At 38.6% G+C, this 10,236-nt stretch overlaps 1 pseudogene; it reads left to right on the top strand.

Annotated features, from left to right (window-relative positions):
- Nucleotides 1-6,347: 6,347 nt before the first annotated feature.
- Nucleotides 6,348-7,571, top strand: LOC146545728 (uncharacterized; annotated as a pseudogene).
- The last annotated feature ends 2,665 nt before the right edge of the window (nt 7,572-10,236 follow it).

The raw sequence follows: 10,236 nt of genomic DNA, 5'->3' as shown, positions 1-10,236 counted from the left end.
ATTTCAGGGACCAACATTTCAAGGACATCATGAGCTAATATGCATAATATATAAATATGTGGGCTTACAACAAAAAACGCACAGCAATCCAGAGAACACAACAACTATCTAGGAGCATACTCAGTTCTGTGCCTGATCCAAGCAAATGTAGTTTTTCTTAATATTTAATTTTAAAGATTTCTCTAAGAAGTATTTTGGATCGCTAGTTAGCTAATGGAAGTGAAAGAATAACTGAAAATATAATCTATTACTCAGCTTGTTGAGTACACTGATGCTATCAGATCCTGTGACAAAGCATTAGGTACTTATCAAGATGATAATGGAAACAACATTCAAAAGGAAAGGCTATGTTGCTGGTAAGAATGGTTGTTTATTACAAAGTTTATTTCCTACTTTTTTTTTATATAAGTTTTGTAGAAGAAAATGCTTAAGAAATCTATACATATATGAAAATTATATATATACAATTGGGAAAATAAACTTCGTTCTATTCTGATATTTAAATATGTGTGGATGGGACTGTTTGTAGTGATTTGAAGGCAATAGTTACATCTGTATTAGATACGGATGAATATACCAAAAATAAACCAACAATAAAATATATGCTTGCCTCATTATGTGATAATCAGCTTTTTTTTAAGATGGATTGAAGCTCTCATTATTGTTAACACTAATGAGATATTTCTTCCATTTTAGCTGTCCGGATCCTCGAATTTGTATCACTTAGCAATGAAGTAGATGTCTGGAAGTATTTCTGATCTTTGGAGTTAGTGAAAAGATACCCCTGGCATTGAGAAAGTTGAAAAGTTATTTCTAGTACTTTCTTACTGTAGTCAAATAACAAAGGAGGAAGTATAGATTATTTAAGTTTTTCATAATTTCCCTTATTTTTTCAGAGAACAATTGAGAAAGCCAGAAGTCTGCACAGTTTACAACCCAAAGCTGAAATAACACTAGAGGTGCTCCATGTAGAAGATCTATTGTATTAACATTTAATTCTAGATATGACCAAGTTGTTGTCACATGCTCTTTTCTACTCCTGTGACACACTAAATTCTGCAAGTGAATTGCTGAAGAACAGAAATGTTCTGTGCAGGCTTTGTCTCACTTAATGGATGTAGTAGCACATCTGAGCCCTGGATCCAACTATGCATTCTGACCACTTTTCTCTCCTCATGCTTGGAGACTGAGTATAGATCACAGAAGGATACTTCCCCTATTTTTTTTATTCTGCAGGACTCAAAAATGCACATTAGAAGTGACACAAGATTCAAAAGAAGAACAGACCTTGATGCTTCAGAATCAGGAGACCAAAGCACTTCAGAGTATACACAGCCTGAAGAAAATCATACTAGTTTTTTAATAACTTTGGAAGTTTGTAGTTTGAAATTTATCTTTACCCATAGCAATGATACTTCATGATAAATATTAAATATCACATTGGAAATTTTACTCAAGAATAACTAATTCCTTGTTACTAGATGTTTCCACTGCTTGATACAATATTAGAATCAAAATGAACAGATTTTCACCTAGAAAGTTAGAAAGCTTTGCAAAAAATAACTCCATGCAGCATAATATATTCTTTCTTTCTATTAACTGGTAATTCAGTGAAAACACTATTGATAATGTCCACAATCTTATTATGTGCTGAATCAATTACTTTAACCACAATCAATTCAAAAGTACAAAAACAAAAACAAAAAAATCAAATAATTTTCATCTTTGCCATCTAAATTTATGGGGACTGAGCCTTTATGACTTCTAAATAACACTGAGCTCACACCAGTGTGTTTCTGTAAAAGCATGTTTAAGTGCCCATCTAGATTATCAAACTATGGTAGTGGAATAGCTATTTCCAGAGGTACTAAAAGATATATTTGAGGTAGTTTTTAAAGAAAGAGCTTTTGTAATCCAAAGGGCTTGTTAGTCCTATGTTTGACTTTTGAAGAGCTTTCCATTTTCTTAATCTTGTTTCAGCTGAAGTAGTCACACCATTTCCCAAGTAGGTGCTATGTAGTTATAATTGTACTTGCACTGCTGCAAGAGCGGCAAAACATCTGAAATATCTAACTGAACTATTACCAGAATTTTCTGAAACTGGTAGTGGATTTATCCCAGTATGTTAAAGACATACATTACACCAATCATGAAAAACATATAAGTGATCTTTAAAACAAGAGTCCTGAAGGATATTTCTCATCAGTGGGATTTTTGAAAATAATGTGTGAACTTTACAATAGCTGATGTTTTATGGATTAGTCTCCTTCATGAAAGTTTACTCGAATTCTGAGCTGAAGAACTATAAGAATAGTTTCAAATTTACTGTGATACCATAGGCAAACACTATTGTTTCCTACATTCTGTTTTACTGACCTACATTAAAACAATACCTACATTAGCAGCCTTACAGTAATAACATTATATTTTGCAAATAATTAAAATTTTGTATCAACTTTTCAGAAGATAGGATTCAGCTTTCTATCACAAAATGTCAAACATTTTATTTCCAGCTGTAGTTAATTTGGAAATTACTTATCAAAGATGGCAATTTTTAATCCAAGTTTTTCACTATAAAAACTCTAGTACTGGGATACAAACTTGCGTTTGAAAAAATTTATAGGATTTTTGATCTGTTGAAGATCTGCAGTGGATAATTCCTATTTTGATGCTTGCCATGTCGTGGTGAATGATGCACTGCCTGATGTAATATATGCTTTGTCAGATTGAGGATGCAATAGAGAAGTTAGAATGAGCTCCAACTGTAGAACAGATGTACTAGGCCAGATTCCCACTTACTTAAGTTAAAATCACAGAATCATAGAATAGTCTGGGTTGGAAGGGATATTTAAGGTAATCTACTTCCAATCCCCTTCCTACAGGCAGGGACACCTCCATCTAGACCAGGTTGTTCAAAGCCACATCCAGCCTGGCCTTGAATGCTTCCAGGGTGGGGGCATTCACAACCTTGCTGGGCAACCTGTTCCAGTGTCTCACCACCCTCACAATAAAGAATTTCTTCATCGTATCTAGTCTCAATCTACTTTCTTCCAGTTTAAAGTTATCTCCCCTTATTCTGTTGCTACCTGACCTTATAAACATGTTCCTCCCAGCTTTCCTACAGGACCTCTTCAGGTACTGGAAGGCCACGATAAGGTCCCCTCAGAGTCTTCTCTTCTCCAGGCTGAAAAACCCCAACTCTCTCAGGCTGTCCTCATAGGAGAGGTGCTCTATCCTTTTTATCATCTTCACGGCCCTCCTCTCGACCCACTCCAACAACTCCAAGTCCTTGTGTTGGTGGGCCCAGAACTGGAAGCAGTACTCAAGGTGGGGTGTCACGAGAGCAGAGAGGCAGAATCACCTCCCTCAACCTGCTGGTCACACTTCTCTTGATGCAACCCAGAATACAGTTTGCCTTTTGGGCTGCAAGCACATGCTACTGGCTCATGTTGAGTCTTTCATCAACCAACATTTCCAAATCCTTCTCTTCAGGGCTGCTCTCAATCACAGAATCATGGAATGACTTGGGTTGGAAGGGATCTCAAGGATCATGAAGCCCAAACTGTCCTGACACAGGCAGGGCCACCAAAGCCATTCTCGAGTCATTCTCCATCCAACCTGTAACTGTGGTTAGGATTGCCCCAACCCAAGTGCAGGACCTTACACTTGGCCTTGTTTAAGTTCATGAGTTTGGCATGGGCCCACCTCTCAAGCCTGTCCAGGTCCCTCTGAAGGAACGTGGGCAAAATTGTCTGCCTGTACCTATCCTAGGATTAGATGTGATTTGCCCCTGGATAGCACTTATTGGTAAAAAATAGAGTGAATAAGCTGTCAAGCTCTAGTCACTGTTCAAAGAGAAAAAGGAATATATTTTAGTAAAGCATTTATCTAAATTATGATGGTGAAATTTTTCCCACAGCTTTTAACTGAATAAATATTTCATTTTTTGTTTAATATTTAAGAGAAATGCATTTAGAAACTAGGATTATTGTTCTCTACTTTCTCAAATGACTTACATATTGCAAACTTTAAGCTTTTACAACATCTGTTAAATAAAAATCTCCACCCAGACATTTTACTGCAGCTTTATCTCCTTACATTTTTACCTGCTACTCAACGTAATTTTATCATGTCTATAATGATAAGGTTGAAAAAATAACCTTTATGATACCAGATGGATTCTAATTCTCAAAAATCTCTGGTGATGGCACATTCATACTGACATTTATACTGACTCCATTTATGACAGACTGAGGGTGATGAACGGGCCCTTGCAAGAGGTCACCTTGTGTCAAAGCTGGTATACAGTCTGTCAAACATGGTGAATATAAGGCTGCTAATGAGGAATTAACTAGACAGAATGTGGCCATTTTACTGTTTTCATGAAATCCAAACCTGTTAAACAATGCTAATCAGGTGTTTATTAAGTGAAACCATTATGCCAAACTTGCTGCAGACCCTACCATATGTCAAAGAGGTTGTAAAGTATTATTCATCCGATTTACAGCTGATTAATAAGAGTCATCTAGTAATGAACCTTTCTTTTCTTAGCCTCTAGCTAAGTATATATACCAAGGTTAAACTAACACATATATGGTTTTAAAAATAAAGTTTCAATTAAAAAGAAAGAAAATGCTTAACTGTTCTATGAAAGTTCTAATAGTTGTCATGAAGAAAAGTTTGCAGCGAAGGCTTTTAGATATAATCACATAGATCATCTCTAAAAGGAAGATAACAAATAAATAAAATTTTCAAATGTCAGGATATAAAAGGCAAACTGAGTTAAATTTGAGGAGAAATAAATGATATTGTATAATAAAACACACAAAGGAAAAATGTGCGGTCAATTTGCAGAGATGAGTTGACATCCATTTAAGGACAGTGCAAAGACAAATACATTACCTCAGCTTATAGGAAGTGCAGTGATGTTCAGTGTAGAGGTAAATAATTAACTGATGATGTTGAAGTTGAGTATTTAACAGTGTATCCAGAGACATTCCAGTACAAGGAACCTTCCCACCAGGTTCTCTCACACTTCAAAGCCAGAAATACTACAGGAATAATCATAGCAATCAAAAACTGACTGTGAAACAGAATCCTTCCTGTGAGCTTTTAAAGAACTGGAGAATGAGCTTTTAAAGTACTGGTCTGCAAACAGGCTAGCATACGCTTTGAAATACATTTCATTGGAGTAAAAACTAAGAGCTTCCAAATGAGATGTGCCAATAGTATAAAGCTGGGAAATATTTCCAATACAAAATCAGAATATCATATGGCAGGGGAAAAAAAAGAAGACAAATGAGATTGGAGAAATAGAAATGAATGGAAGAGTCCAAAGTAATTAGGAACTAATAGTAAGAATAACTGCTATAAGCATTAAGTTAGCTAACTGACAAAGCTCACTTGCTTTTCAAAATATTTTGCTTATGGCTTGAAGAAGTACTTGTCTCAAAAAGGGATATATCTGGACAGTAAAGAGATAAGGTATTTTCAGCTCACCCCGGAGGCTATTCTCCTATTCTCTGGAACTTTTACAGAGTAAGACTACCAAATTCAGCTTATTCAAGCACTCTATATGCCTTCATGTCAGGTCTTGAGGCATGAAACATGGCTTCAGTATCATCTTTTAAAAACATTAATCTTCTTTACTATGACATCATCCTAATTCCTAATACTTCAGGGCTAAAAAAATACTCCCCCACTACCCATCAATGATCAATATGATCAGAGTGGATGTATCAAATCCAGTCTAGAATGGATTCATCTACAGATAAGTATTTATTTCTTGAAGGAGCAGCAATAGCATCAGCATAAAAGGAAGTGAAGTCCCACATTACAGAGGGTTTATTGTAACTAACTCAACTGATAAAACTTGTCTAATGGATTTCTCTTCCTTTAAAAAAATAAAATACTACTGATTTTTTTTTAATGTCATCACTTCAGGTATTTCACAGCAATAATGTTAGTTCAACTGCAGTTCTCTAAATTCAGTATTACTTTGTTCAGGTAGTTCTTACATAACTGATCCTATTGAGATCAGAACTCAAGAAGACACAGGCCGGAAAGTTCTTTGCTTTCTCTCTTAAGCAAACCTGGATTTATACTTTTTTCTTTTCTTTTTTTTTTTTTTGGTACTCAACTCTGGAGCATATACATTCTATGCCAAAGTGGGCAATTACCTCAGCTGGTTGATGGGTAGACCTGCCAGGGTGCAGTTGGGAGTTGTCAGGCACCATCGTCCTCCGTGTGGTTGTGACATTCTGACATCATGAGCGTGGAGCCAGGAGCAGCAGCAGGATCACTCCTTGCATGTATAAACCCTGCCAATAGGGGGCGGCAAAAACAAGATGGGCAAAAATGGCATGGTGCATCAGAAGGGTGTGGCACAGCAGTTTGCATGGGCATTTCAAGCAAGGAAGGTGAGGAGGGCAGATTATCTCTATGAACTTGGGAGACTGACTCACCTGTCAGCTGCTTCCCAGACAAGAAATCTAGCTGTGGTCTCCACTGGGCAGAGAGCTCTGACAAGAAAGAATATGTTGACTCAGATGGAGTGCCTGCCTAAAAATGTGTAGATTCACATTTCTGGCTGCACTGAGTGCCTGAGTCTGTTGCTGCCAGTGAAGGACAGCAGAGATTCCACCTGTGTGAGATGTGAGCAGATGAATGATCTGCTCAGTGTTGTGGTGAAGCTCAAGGTGGAGGTGAAGAGATTAAGGAGTATCAGAGAGTGTGAACAGGAAATAGATTGCTGGAGTAACAATCTGTTGAACTTGCAAGAAAGACACGGGGATGATACCCTCCAAACAGTGGTAGTCCCTCTCCCCTGCCATTGTTGAACAGAGGGACATAATTTAAGGGATGAGGAAGAGTGGAAGCAGGTCCCAGCTCAGCATCGCAGGCAACTCCCATCCTGTCGTCCCAAGTCCCCAGGTGCCCCTGCATAATAGGTTCAAGGCTCTGGAACTTGAGGGAGAGATAAGTGAGGAAGTGGTGGGAGGTCCCTTTAGATTGTCTAGGGTGAGGCAGTCTAGTCCACACCTCAAGACTGCCTCTGCCAAGAAGGACAGAAGGGTGATTGTCGTAGGCGACTCCCTTCTGAGAGGAATGGAGGGCCCTGCATGTTGGCCTGACCCTATCCGCAGGGAAGTGTGCTGCCTCCCTGGGGGCTGGGTCAGGGATACTTCAAAGAAACTTCCTAGTCTGATTCTCCCCTCTGACTATTATTCTTTATTGATAGTTCAGGCCTGCAGTGGTGAAGTTGCAGAGAGAAGCCTGAGGATTATCAAAAAGGACTTCAGAGCAGTTAGTAACTTAAGTGGGTGAACAGGTTCTGTTTTCCTCTGTACCTTCAGTGGCAGGGAAGGATACTGAAAAGAGCAGGAAAACCCATTTCATATATGCATGGCTAAGAGGCTGATGCAAACACAAATATGTTTTTAATCATTGACCATGGGGCAGTTTACTCCGCACCTGGCCTGATGACTGTGGATGGGTTTCACCTGTCTCAAAGAGGGAAATAGATCTTAGCCCAGGAGCTGGCAGGGCTCATTGAGAGGGTTTTAAACTAGACACGAAGGGGAAATGGGATAAAACCAGGCTTGCTATAGATTAGCAGAGGGGAACAATGATGGGACTGGGTGTGAAACAAGGGGCTCAGCTGAAGTGCATCTAAACCAATACACATAGCATGGGCAACCAGCAGGAGGAGCTGGAGTCACTGTGCAGCAGACACATTTAGTTGCCATTATGGAAACATGGTGGGATCACTCCCATGACTGGAGTGCTGCAATGGATGGCTATAAGCTCTTCAGAAGGGACAGCCAAGGAAGGGGAGTGATAGTGTGTGACTGTGTTAGAGAGCACTTTGATGTTATTGAGCTTGAGGCTGGGCGTAAGACTGAGTCTCTATGGTAAAGGCCAGAGGGAGAGACAACAAGGAGGACATCCTGATGGGGGTCTTTTATAGACCATCTAAGCAGGACAAAGAGACAGACTGGGCATTCTACAAACAGCTGGCAGAAGTTGCATGATCACCAGTCTTTGTTTCCATGGGGGATTTCAACTTCCCTGATATATGTTGGAAATACAATGCAGAACAGAAGAAACAGTCTATGAGGTTTCTAGAGTATACAGAAGATAACTTCCTGACACAGTTGCTAAGAGAGCATACCAACGGAAGTGCCTTGATAGACCTGCTGTTCACAGAGAAGGACCGTTGGGAGACATGAAGGTCAGGAACTGTCTTGGAAAGAGTGACCATAAAGTGTAGAGTTCTCAATTCTTGGTGAAGTCAGGAGAGGGGGAAGCAAAACTGCTACCTTGGACTTCCAGAGGGCAGACTTGGGACTGTTCAGGACTCTGGTAGGAACAGTCCCTTGAGATTCAATCCTGAAGAGGAAAGAGGTCCGGGAAGGTTGGTCGCTCCTCAAGAAGGAAGTCTTAAAGATGCAGGAGCAGGCTATCCCCCTGTGCTACAAGATGAGCCAGTGGGGAAGAAGACTGGCGTGGATGAACAGGGAGCTTTTCTTGAGGCTCCAGGAAAAAAAGATAATCTTCCTCTTGTGGTAACAGAGATGGGTAACTCAAGAGAGAAAAAGAAGTTGTTAGGATGTGCAGGGAGAAAATTAGAAGAGTAAAAGCCCAGCCTGAACTCAGTTGGCCTTTGGGGTAAAAGAGAAAATGGTTTTTTACAAATATATTAACAGGAAGAGGAGAGCTAAGGAGAATCTCCATTCTTTACTGGATGCAGTAGGGAATGTGACCACAGAGGATAAGGAAAAGGATTAAGTTCTCAATGCCTCCTTTATGTCTGTCTCTAAAAGTCAGATAATTATCCTCGGGGTACTCTCCACCCTGACCTGGAAGTCTTGTATAGAGAGCACAATAAAATCCCCACAGTTCGAGTGCAAACAGTTAAGAGACCTACTACTTCACCTGCACTGCCACAAGCCCATGGTGCCAGATGGGATCCACCCAAGAGTGCTCAGGGAGCTGACAGAGGTGATAGCTAAGCCACATTCCATCATCTATCCTGGTCCCAGAGGACTGGAGGCTTGACAATATGATTCCCAGCTACAAGAATGGTGTTAGGGGGGAAGGGGAAATGACAAATTATCTAACATTTATTGATATAAGAGCCTAAGGACTGTCTAAAGCAAGACCCAAAGTGCCAGACAGTGAGATCATTAAACTTACAATGAACATTTGTATTTTCAGTTTTATACAAACATTGACAAAGTAGTCAGAATATACAGTAGTGTACATGTAGTCTCTTAGTAAAAGTTGAATTATATAAATGGGACAAATATGGTCATCTTATCCTATTTAACACTCCATCCATCCTTAAATTTCTCAAAGGCTAACAATATCTGGTAATTTCTAATGAAGTACTAACAAGTAAAATGTGATCACTTCAAACATGCAAAGATATGGATTTTTTAAATTTAGTACTTCTACTATTCACCATTGCCAGAAGTTAAGGAAGGAGTGCACTAATATTCAATTTTCTATGCACCGAAAATATTTTTTAGAATTTTTTTTTAATATATAATTTATATATTCTGAAAAGATATCTCATATTGAAGTTATCAATGCAGATAATAAATGTAAAAAAAAACAAAAAACATAAAAACAAACAAACAAAAAAAACTGGATTGTGGCCAAACCCATCAGGTTTCTCTTTTAAAACATAACTTCCCATAGTCCATCCCTAATGACAGTGCCATGAATATCTTTAACTTTTCCATCAGAACCATTTAGTGTTACGATTGCTACTCTACAGCTTGAACATCACTACCATTGTCAGAACCAGGCAAACAAATTTATGATGATGTTCCTGGGAATAAGGAACTAAAGCAAAGGGGATTTCTCTGTAGTTCTTCATTAACATTTTATTCATTTCAACAAGGGAGTTATAAGAGTTTCCTTTTACGCAAATTAGGTCACAGGATAAAAAATACACAGCATGGAAACACAGTGTATTACTACACAGAACAAAAGATCTGGTTAATAAATTATGATAATGGAATTAGTCTACTGCTAATGCTGAAAGGCACATTTAAATATTGTGAAATTTACTTGGAAAAAAAAAAAAGCTCTTGCATGTATTTATGAATTGTTTTTCTCCTTTGTGCCTCAGTTTCTGTAGTTGTTTTTCATGTTATTTCCCTCCGAGGGAATGTACAGATCCTACTTTAAACATTTGTTTTGGTTTGTTAAAAGGAAAAGAAACAC

This window comes from Meleagris gallopavo, chromosome 1, assembly GCF_905368555.1.
Source record: "Meleagris gallopavo chromosome 1, MGAL_WU_HG_1.1, whole genome shotgun sequence".
NCBI classification, from domain to species: Eukaryota; Metazoa; Chordata; class Aves; order Galliformes; family Phasianidae; genus Meleagris; species Meleagris gallopavo.
The sequence above is the reverse complement of the archived record's forward strand: the minus strand, read 5'-3'. Positions and strand labels throughout refer to the sequence as shown.